The sequence below is a fragment of the Pinus tabuliformis genome, chromosome 8, assembly GCF_031772625.1.
Source record: "Pinus tabuliformis cultivar Carrire ecotype Pingquan chromosome 8, CPIR1, whole genome shotgun sequence".
Taxonomy (NCBI): domain Eukaryota; kingdom Viridiplantae; phylum Streptophyta; class Pinopsida; order Pinales; family Pinaceae; genus Pinus; species Pinus tabuliformis.
In genome coordinates this window covers 1,478,811,400-1,478,822,454 of record NC_142294.1, presented here as the reverse complement: position 1 = coordinate 1,478,822,454, position 11,055 = coordinate 1,478,811,400, and the positions used below count along the sequence as shown (strand labels likewise).

General features: G+C 31.4%; 1 non-coding gene across 1 annotated transcript; it reads right to left on the bottom strand.

Moving 5' to 3' along the window:
* Positions 1-6,422: 6,422 nt before the first annotated feature.
* On the bottom strand, positions 6,423-6,495 carry TRNAA-AGC (transfer RNA alanine (anticodon AGC)). Its single transcript has one exon. It is a non-coding gene; the product is annotated as a tRNA-Ala (tRNA).
* Positions 6,496-11,055: the final 4,560 nt, after the last annotated feature.

Below are 11,055 nucleotides of genomic sequence, written 5' to 3'. Positions count from 1 at the left end.
TGGTGGATATATTAGAAGAAACTCGAATATAAATGAAATTAGTCAACACAAGTAAACAAATGATAATCGTTAGATCAACCAAGAAGATCTCAGTCGTAGAACTTGATAGCCATGTGAGGGAGGTGAGTTGACATTTAGTAGAGGTACCAAGTGGAACCAAGCAGATGGGCACCAAGGCCTAAGGACCATCATCAAATATATCCATGTAGATCAAAAGGAAAAATTAAGGTCATATATCAAGGCTATTGAAATGTAAAGGTATAGAAGGAAACCCAAGCTATAGACCAAGGTGTATCTTTTAACCATAAATACCTTTAGTGCACATAATTCCCAACCCCTTGGATATAGTAGAGGGGTGGCTAAGCCTAACAACAATAGTATAAAACAATAAACTTGGATATGTACATTAGAAACCATGTGTCAACTAAGTATAGATAATAAATACAAAAATAATTGAGTAGAGCACAAAAGACATTAATATATCATCCCATTTTATTGAAACAGGTGATGACAAAGGTTTCAACGGATATAGGGAGAAGGATTTTAGGGGTATATAAATGGGCAATAGAATAGCCTGGATGCAAGGCCAATTTAGTATTTTAAATATTGTAATAGACTATTGCGAAGAAGGAAAGATTTCAAGGTATTAGAGACATTGATCAAAGAAAATGTGGCCTCTCACAACTATGATGTTAGTGGAGAAATTGGTCTAAAGACCTTTAGATTGTTGCAAAGGATTGTCAAGGCACTGAAAGAGAAGCAAACTTTTGTTTTTGTGCATACCAAATTTATGTCTCGCCTTCGAATTCACTTATGCCTATATTGCGCTATTGTATATCTTTCTACTTCAAGTTGTTACTTTGTTCCCATTTACAAGCTATAACTTTCCACTTGGATGTTATATTAATGACTTATGCACTCTATTCAATTCATTTTTTTATTGATTATATATACTTAGTTCAGACATGGTTTATAATGTACATATCCAGGTTTACTATTTTATACATATTGTTGTCAGGCTTAGCTGACCCTCTACTATATCCAAGGGGTTGGATATTATGCACACTAAAGGTCTTGATGGTTAAAGGATGCAACTTACTCTATGGCATGGGTTACCTTCTATACCTTTACATTTCAATAGCCTTGATATAAGACCATAATTTTTCCTTTTGATTTGCATGGATATATTTGATGATGGTCCTTGGGCCCCAATGCCCATGTTCTTGGTTCCACTTGGCACCTCTGCCAGACACCCACTCGCCTCCCTCACATGGTTATCGAGTTCTATGACTAAGATCTTCTTAGTTGATCTGATGGTTATCATTTGTTTACTTGTGTTTACTAGGGTTTTCTTGCCCCTTTGGCTCTCATTCGTTGAGTTGCTTTTTCCTATTGAGGTTATGCCTATAGAGAGAGGAATAGGATCTGATCCTAACCTCTTTTGATTTCTTGTAGCACATGCACTGCCTTGCAATTTCTAAACTTGGATGTTCCCTTGGTATTTCTACACACAAGAGGCTTGTTTTTGAGTAAAAATTCATTTTTCTTTATTATATTTTCATGCATTTTGGACTTCTTTTGTAGTCATTGTCTAACCAGTTATTGAGGTTTGGTTTACATGCTACTAGAACATTCATGCATATTGGGACAGAGCTGAAACCTTGAGGCATCTTTGTTTTCCTTCCTTAATCTTTATTCTTATGACCAAAATTGTTGGTTTGGTTCGATTTGCACAATTACCCCTCACACTCAAGTGGCAACCCTCACTCTTCTAGCTTTGAAATTATTTTCTTTCATAAATAATGTTAGTTTAAAATTATTCTAACAAGTTCCTCTATCACTAGGACCTTTGCAGGGATAATAATGGATCCACAAGAGATTTCTTATTAATGCTTTTCAATTGCAGGTAAATTCTTTTTCCATCCTCAACCATTCGTTCCTTCGAAAACTCTTTTTTGCCTTAATGAGACAAAGTTCTATCAATGAACATAGGCCACCCTTCCCATTCCAGGAATTTCAGTTCCAAAATGAAAGTGGCTCATCTAAGCTTGTTGTTAGGGTTTATCGTCCCCATGATTTCTAGGGTTAATTTGATTTACGTTCTTTTGAGATTATTACCTTTTGCCACTATGTGGAAATAATGATGTGAAATGTCATCTTTCCTCTTTTGTCTAGTTTCCTTTGTTACCCTTATTTAATTTGTTAGGATATTGATGTTGTAGTGACTAATTTTCTCTTTACAGGTAGTCCAAATAAACCTTGTGGCATACTTCTTCCTTATGTTTAATCAATTTATCTTAGCCTTACAACTTAGTAACACCAATTTAACGTTTTCGTATTTTTGTTTAATTTAATATCAGGGTTGGGTTGTTGGACCTAGGTATGTATTAAAGCTGCCATGGACTTTGGCGCCTTGTCGAATGCTGCTTTGGCACAAAGCAACCCTAACTCTAGACAACACTCTTGTTCTACAGGTTAGAAGCTTTACGTGTCTTAGCCAACTTTCCTCTTTAGTTTCCAATTCATTTGCCTTCCTTTCTCAAGAAATTTGATGATATGGTTTCTTAAGGATTTCAAGAAAAATGTCAGACAAACTACACTATTTTTTTTTTCAATTGGGAATTTTGGCTATTAATGAGTCTTGGCGAATTCGATGTTTAAGTGTTGTGCATATGCACTCGCTCTACTTACACTGTACCCTTTAATTTAATTTACTTGATACTACAAGGTTGTTTTTACTCTTAGATTGATACGCTTGTAAGCATTCTTATGGCTATTGTTTTGATGAATATTACTCCATTTGGCTAAATGCCACATTAACTACTTTTTTCACCATAAAACTATGCTTGAGTACATGGTTCTGATTACTCCCTCTTACTTTACATAGTAATATCTAGTACTGTGTTCTATGTTCAATTTTAACCTCCTATGTAATTTTGTTCTTAATTTGGCTTTAGGGTATATTTACAGTTTAAATCTTACTGGCAATATATGGTGGTTAACTTTTTGTGGCCACCTGTCCCAATGTTGGGGAGTTCTAGGACAAGGACTCAAATTTGCATGTTTAAATAATAATAGGTAGGCAATAAAGGACTATAATATTTGAATATACAATATCTGCATCACGATTTGACACATATAGCTTACCTTTTGTATTCTAAAATCAAACCCATGAAACCTTGGTTTTACATGTTCAAACCCTTCAAGCTCTAGTTTCGACATGTATGTAAATTAATGAAACAAGAAAGTGACAAAGGAAAAAGTAGGAAGTTGAAAGAGGAAAGTGACAAACCAACTTTGTCTATGGACTTCAACTTTGATGTTCTCATAAACTCGTGAACTACTTCATCACTGAAAAAGCTAGCCATCTTTATTATATATTGGCACCTAGAACTCCACCCAACACAACAAACACATCAAAAATTGAATGAAGTCCATGCCTATTTAATGCAGAAAGAGTTGGTTTGGGCATACCAATCTAAGACATGAGGTGAATATTTAATGAATATTGAATGTGAGGTGATTGAGAGATTGTGTGGGGATATAGGGAATGACATAAAAACTAAACCACGCTGTGAATCTAGGCAGGGTAGACACGCGATGGGCGGATCCGGGCACTGTACATAGTGCCATGTGGAAGTTTCCAATTGAAAGAAGGAAGAAAAAAATAAAGGCCTACGATTGGCTGGGGTAAATAGTGTCTGCTTGCCCCAACCCTGCAGAGAAACGTCTATCAGTGTAATTATTATTTAAGATTTTTTTTGAAAAATAAAACTTTTTAGAGTGTTAGTAATTCCAAAAGATCAACTACTATTATTATAGCAAATACAAATTTTCATAAATACCACAAACCAATTGATTACATCATGTTTAAAAAACTTAAAATCCATATAATTAAGAAAAATAATTATTCACAAAATCAAGTTAAAAATCTTTAATTCTATAATAAATAATAAAAATAAAAATAAATTTATATACTTTACTTTAAAATAATATTAAAAAAACAAAAACCTAAAAATAAAATTTTAAAGACATCCACACCCTCCAATTTATAATTAAAACTAAAAATAAAAATCATGACATATTAAATAAGAAAAACCAAGAACACAACTTACGACAAGCTAAAATACTACATCTATTCAACAGTTTAATCTCTCGACAAGCTAAAATACTACATCTATTCAAGAGTTTAATCTCTTTCTTTATGAAATAAAGAAAGAGTTTAATCTCTTTGTTTATGAATTAAAGAGAGACGAACCCCTTTGGCCCTTCTCATACATAAAGGTTAGAAAGCCTTAAATATTTGTTTAAATATGTTCACGAATATTACTATACTTGTAAAACAAACTTAAAAGCATAAAACAATTTATTTTGCTATACAAGTTTAGTTGTACAAAATTTTGAATGCATTTATTGAACAAGTTCAGTGGTTTCAGTGGGGGACAATTGTGATGCAAGTAGTAGTTTATGCCAGTAGTAGTTTAGTTTAGTTTAGTTAGTAGTAGTTTAGTTTAGTTTAAAGTGGTTGAGAAAATTAGTTTTATAGGTTTGGAATATTATTTTTTTTTAGTAATAGATTTGTTTGTTAATTATTATTATTTTAGCATGTGAGATAGTTAGGAAATATTGAAATAAGAAAGGAAGGTTATTTATTTTTAATATTATTGGAAAAAAATATTTTTTAAATATTTTATTGGACTATAATTTTAAAGGCTTTATTGTAAGCTTTTTGCCATGTATATAACTGCTTCAAATTTTTTTGTTATAATTTTTGGATGTTGTTGCAATATTTATGCTATGATTTTTAAATATTTGTACAATGATTTTTCATTGTTAAGCTTTATAATTAAAATCCTTGAAAATTGCTCATACTCGTAAATAACTTATTTACCATCTATTAAGATCCACCATAATTTAAACAAATATTTGCATAAAAAATGAATAGAAACAAAATGGAAATAAATATATCTACAAAGAATTACTATTTACTATTATTTATATTTTTTCAATACTTTAATATGTAAAGGTAATGTAAATGCGCCAATTTAATTGTGCTTATTACCCAAAAATTTATACAAATCCATATCTTTTAATAACATATTAATTTTTTTACTTTATATCAATCTACACATTTTCTAGAACCATAACAACTTATAACCATTATTTATATATATTAATTTTTTTTCTATATTTTTATATAATGACCCAATCATTATTATGATAAAGTCAAAAAGGTTAGAGCCAAGTTGTAAGTTTAAGTTTTTATTAGGCATATAGGTAGATTAATACATGTGAGATGCCATGGTTTCAGAAGTTTCTTATTAAGCACACAATGGCTCGTTTAAAATTTTAAAATTATAAAATTTCCAGGAGGCGCACAATGGCTCGTTTAAAATTATAAATTTTCTACGAGGCACACTTTGGCTTGTCCAAAGTTACAAATATAAGATTTCAAATAGACATTGGTTTGCAAAAATTTTAAACCAAAAACTGATTTGCAAAAGTTGTTGCTATTAGCGATATTTTTGCAAAAATTTTAAACCAAAAACTGATTTGCAAAAGTTGTTGCTATCAGCGTATTTTTTAATATTTATTTAAAATAAATATATGTGGTAATTTAAAAGAGTTATAATTTTGTAAGAATTTTATAAAATTAGGTAGAAATTTTGACAAATTAGAATTATAATTGTTAAATTTTAGGATAGATTTTGAATGTTTTAAAAGTTTTTATAGTGTTAATCTATTTTCACCATAAAAATGATTTATTTTCACCATAAAAAATAATTCAAATACTCATATAATCAAATTTTAAAAAATAAAATTCTAACCAAAAAAATAACTTCTTCACAGTTTTGTGACTTCTATAGACATCCCAAACAAAAAACAAAGTGGTGGAGTGTTTTCAAAATTCCATGGTTTATTTAGCTTCATAATAATGCTATAAACTAAACGAGGATCCACAATGGAAATGATTGATTGATGAATATAAAAACTTTAAACTGTGTCTGAAGAAACCAAAAAATAGAGAAAACCCAAAATTGCAAGGTTTGTTTAGTTTCATAATAATAAGAGAAACTAAATAAGGATTACGAGTGCACAGTTCACGCAGTTGAGGCTATCGATTTTCATGCTTCTTATTCGTGATCGATTCTTATTATGTGGTACTGCCCAGCAGTTTATATATGTATATCGGTATAATGTGATTGATGTGAGTTGTATATAATGTAAATATTGTACATTGGACTAATACAAGCTTCTGCAAGGGACTCGCCCCCATTTAAAAAAAAAACACAGTAAAAATGGATTGATGTATATAAAAACCTTAAACTCTGTCTAAAAAGGAAAAATCCAAAATTCCTGGGTTTGTTTAGTTTATGGAGATGCGGGATATCGATCAAAAACTAGAAAGAAAATGCCACGGATGGAGATGCGGGGTATCGATCCCCGTACCTCTCGCATGCTAAGCGAGCGCTCTACCATCTGAGCTACATCCCCATATTTTTTTCAGCTTATATATTATTTCTTTCTCCGATCATACGAGCTATGAGCTACATCCCTGTATTTTTTTCAGCTTATATATTATTCACTGGAACAATACTGGTCATAAGGAGCCCTTTTCACAATGCTGGTCGCAATATGGACCATCTAATTTTACAGCAAATTTCTTTTAGTTGCTACACACTGGTAACAGGTCAGAATTTCAATAAATTCACAATTTTCGAATGAGCAAAAACCCTAAAACCTCCTTCCACTGTGCATGAAATTATACACAAATCGAAAATTCCTACTGAAATCTTGTCGGCAATAAGGTCTATTTGCTTCCAGATTAACTTACTTCATCATAATCACACACCTACAAACCACCTGGAATGCTAACCACGAGATTGCCTTCAACTCTTACACACTCAAATAAACGTGATTTCACCATTTTCAGTGCAAAACTCCGCGTAAAAGCAGGGCATTTCTCACATTAAAGTGCTGTAACAGTTCAACAGCACATCTCACAGCCCCTGTCCTCGGCATATTTCCTGTATATATAGATATGACTTGCAGCAGGAGTGTGGGTTAACCGATATTCTTAAAGCCTACCTTCCAGTTATTGCGCAATTTACTGGATGTCTAATCTTTGAATCCTCTCGGATCGTGTATTCTCTTGTGAAATTGCATTCATTTTGACAAGGTTTATATAACATTTATCTTCTGTACTTTTACCAAAATGTGTTTTATCTTTACGAAGGGAGAAGCGTGAGCCGCAGGGCTTCTGTTTCTTTATAGACGCTGGTTAGCCCCTGATAATGCTAAAGAATATTCTGGAGAATCCAGACATTAGGTAAATATTTGCTTTGTTTGGCATTATTAAGGTGGCATGTGTGGACACACAAAATTGTTAAGTGCTTTTACGTTTCTTGCACATCAAGTTACAATGACATTTACCCACCGAGCCCACTATTCTGTAATATTGATTCTTTGATGACAGGATGGCATCTGTAGAGGTGCTCTTTTATTTCTTCAAGGTAACCTCTCACATCATATCTGGCTGAATTTAGGCACTGGATTCAACACAAAAGCATAAATCTCAGCTTGCTGGGCCCACTGGATTCAAGACAAAGGCAGAAATCTCAGCTTGCTGGGCCCTTTTGTTTTTTGCTACTTTTTTTTTTTTTTTTTTTATTTTTTATTTTTAATTACATGGTGAATTGGTCACTGCCAGGCTTAATCTAGGGGAGACCCAGGATCAAACCTCATAGCTACCACTATAACACCCTGGTCTCTTTACAGATCTATGGTGATTCAAAATGCATTATTCAGCGTTTAGCAAGAAAAAAATTCCTCCGAAATATTAATTTTATCCATCCAGTGGTGCAAGTTCTCAACATATATAGAGGGAATGAACTCCCAGGTAGCTGTAACATATATAGAGGGAATGAACTCCCAGGTAGCTGTATTCTTTCTATGAAAGCTCTCTATGTGGAGAAGACTATCTTTTTTGAAGGAAGACAGGGTATATAGTTACTGTGTCGTGGAGAATCCACATCTCCTCTGAAGTAGTTTGGGTGTCAGATGGTTCACTTTCAGCTGGTTTATGTTCATTTTTCTGATAAAAAATTCGGGGACTATGTGAGCCTCCAGCTTTCCTGCTATCACATCAAAAATACTATCAATTTTTCTGATTTGATGTATTTTTGAAGAATGTTGTGTTGCTGTCTTTTTATTATATTTTTTCTTATGTCATTACTATAGTTTTGTCAAGGGTACAAGCAATATGAAGAGAAGTGATTCCCGTCTGTAGGATTTTGATGTTTCAAATAAATTTGCAAAAGTACTACTTTTATTGTTGTGTTGCACTCAAAGTCAAATATAGCAAAATTCTTGAAACAATTTAATTGGGTACTGTATTTTTTTACAATAAAAAGGATAAAATTTTCCTCCTGGTTGGGAAATCTTTATCCTGATTCGTTAGTGTCGCTATACACTATATGCATATTTCCAAGTTTAGGAAAGAAGAAGAAATTAAAAAGCTATCATCACGGACAAAACCACCCAAATGAAAATATTAAAAATGAAATCCAATCTAATCAGTGCAAGTATAACATTAATATTATAAATATTACATAAGATAAGATAACTACCCATTCACAAACCACTACGACCAAATTCTGCAAGTTGTTATTATATTGACTTTAAAACTTGCTTCTCATGCCCAGCTTTCCAATAATCTCAACTTGGCAAGTGGTTGGAACAAAGTAACACTGCAAAAATCCAGGTTGAGAACTTCGTAGGTATAAAGTTCCTACAGGAGAAAAAAGTATATAATTTTTAAAACTAGTTTATTTTATCGAGTTGTTTGTAGTGTAATTTTTTGGAAGCTTTTTTGGTGGGTTTTTCTAGTTTAATTCTTTTAAAATCTGGCAAGAATTTATTGAAATCACAAGTTTGATGGGTAACCCCTCCACAATCTAAATGCCTAGAGGTTTTTGAGAGTGCTGAAAACATATATATAGTCAAAAAACCATTTTAAATAGCACAAATCAAGATTTCACCTCATCAGATTTCAGCCATGGAAAGTCCAAAAAGTCGCACTAAAGACAACTCCTTACTTTCTTATTAAAGAGTCTTAATTTATATTTTATAAATAAAATTATTATGTAGATATAAGTTTTCGGATTAATCCTAACGATTTAGATCTATATTATGGATCACAAAAGTCTTAGTTACAAAATTATTGTGCTTAGAGGTGTTTTAAGGTTCAATAATATTACAAAGTAATGTAATTGGGTACGTAATATTATGTTTAAAAATAATAAAGTAATATTTATATTAACAAATTAAAAATAGTAATAACCCAAAAAATTGATGCCCGCCATAAATAAAATACTTTAATTTCCACCTTAATTTTACATCAACTTTAAATAAAGAGATAAAGTAATAGAAAATAAACACCAATAATTTACTTTTTAGTATGAGGGAGATATATACTTTCTTCACTACTTAACATGGAATTGACAAAAAATAATATTATTGATATTACATGATATTTAATTCATTTTATATTTAGTTTACATGTATTATTTAAAAATATATATATATATATATATATATATTTTAATAACAAAAAATATTTGAGTGTGAGTCAAATAAAATATTTCAATGTCTATATTAAAGAAAACAAAGTAATTTAAATTTAAAAAAAGCTTATATTTTCACTTCCCATTGAGATGTGTAATTATTCATTTTTAAGATAGAGTTAATCTATAAAATTAAAAAATAATAATAAAAAAAGTTTAATATGGGTTATACAACAAATATTTCAAGATATGCCCATGGTTGTAAAATATTTTAATATCAAACATATTTAAAGAGAGAAAGAGTGAGAGAATTCCTATTCCATTAATAGGTGCTTTTTAATTCAAGGTATGAGGGAGATCTTGTCAATGTTTCATATATAACATTTAAAAAAATATTAATAATAAAAATTATTAAAAATATGTATATAAGAAAAAAATATTAATAACAAAAATATTCAATATTAATAACAAAAATATCCAATATGTGTTGTGTATGCGCTCATGTTACTCAAAACCAACATAGATCCACCTAGCTCTAGATCTGAATCAAATATATCAATATGCAAACCTTTCTTCAAATTCTGCGCTCAAAAATAGGTTTGCATTTTGAGAGATTTGATCTCTTGAATCGGTTGGTAGATCGAGAGTTATATGAATCTATGCATGGGTTGGTAGATCCAAAGTTAGATGAATCTATGCTGGTTTATATATATATATATATATATATATATATATATATATATATATATATATATATATATGCTTCCAATTTACAATTTTACTACTTTGGTAGTTTAGAGGAGAATAGATATAAACATTGTTAAAGCTATAATAATCATGTTGGTTCAACTTTATCAACATTGTTGTCCATGGAACTTAGAACAATTGATAATCGAGTGTATTGTTAAAAAAATTCCTTGTGCTAAGGTCATTTGTTCAAAACTCTATGGGTGTTCACTTTTAGGTTGCTCCAAAAGTGTTTACACCATGTTTTAGAGCATTTCTTGAGATTTTGGGTGCATGGTGTATGTTCAACCCTTAGATGTTCTATGATGGATTTGCACATGAGAGATGGTCTATGATGGATTTGTACATTGGAGATTGCCTACTCAATAGTTTCTTGACCTCAGTTGGGTCAAGTTCTACATGATTTCCACATGGAGAAGGTTGATTTCTTAGAGAATTCCTTGCTTAGGAGGAGCAAAATTTTCCATCTTGGAGGGCGGCATCAAATGATAGAGAACATAAGGTAGGTTGGATTCTTGTATGGAGGCTTGGAGTTGGCTTAAAGACACTTAGAGTTGTAACAATGTTCATGCAGAGGGAGTAGGTTTTGTAGAGTACATGGGGAGCCTATGGAGGCTTATATAAGGAGCATTTGACACACCTTGTGGAACACCCTTGCATTTTAAGCCTTTATTGTGGATGGAATCACCTTGGATCTTGACATCTATAGATCCATCTAACTCTAGATATACCAAGCACTGAG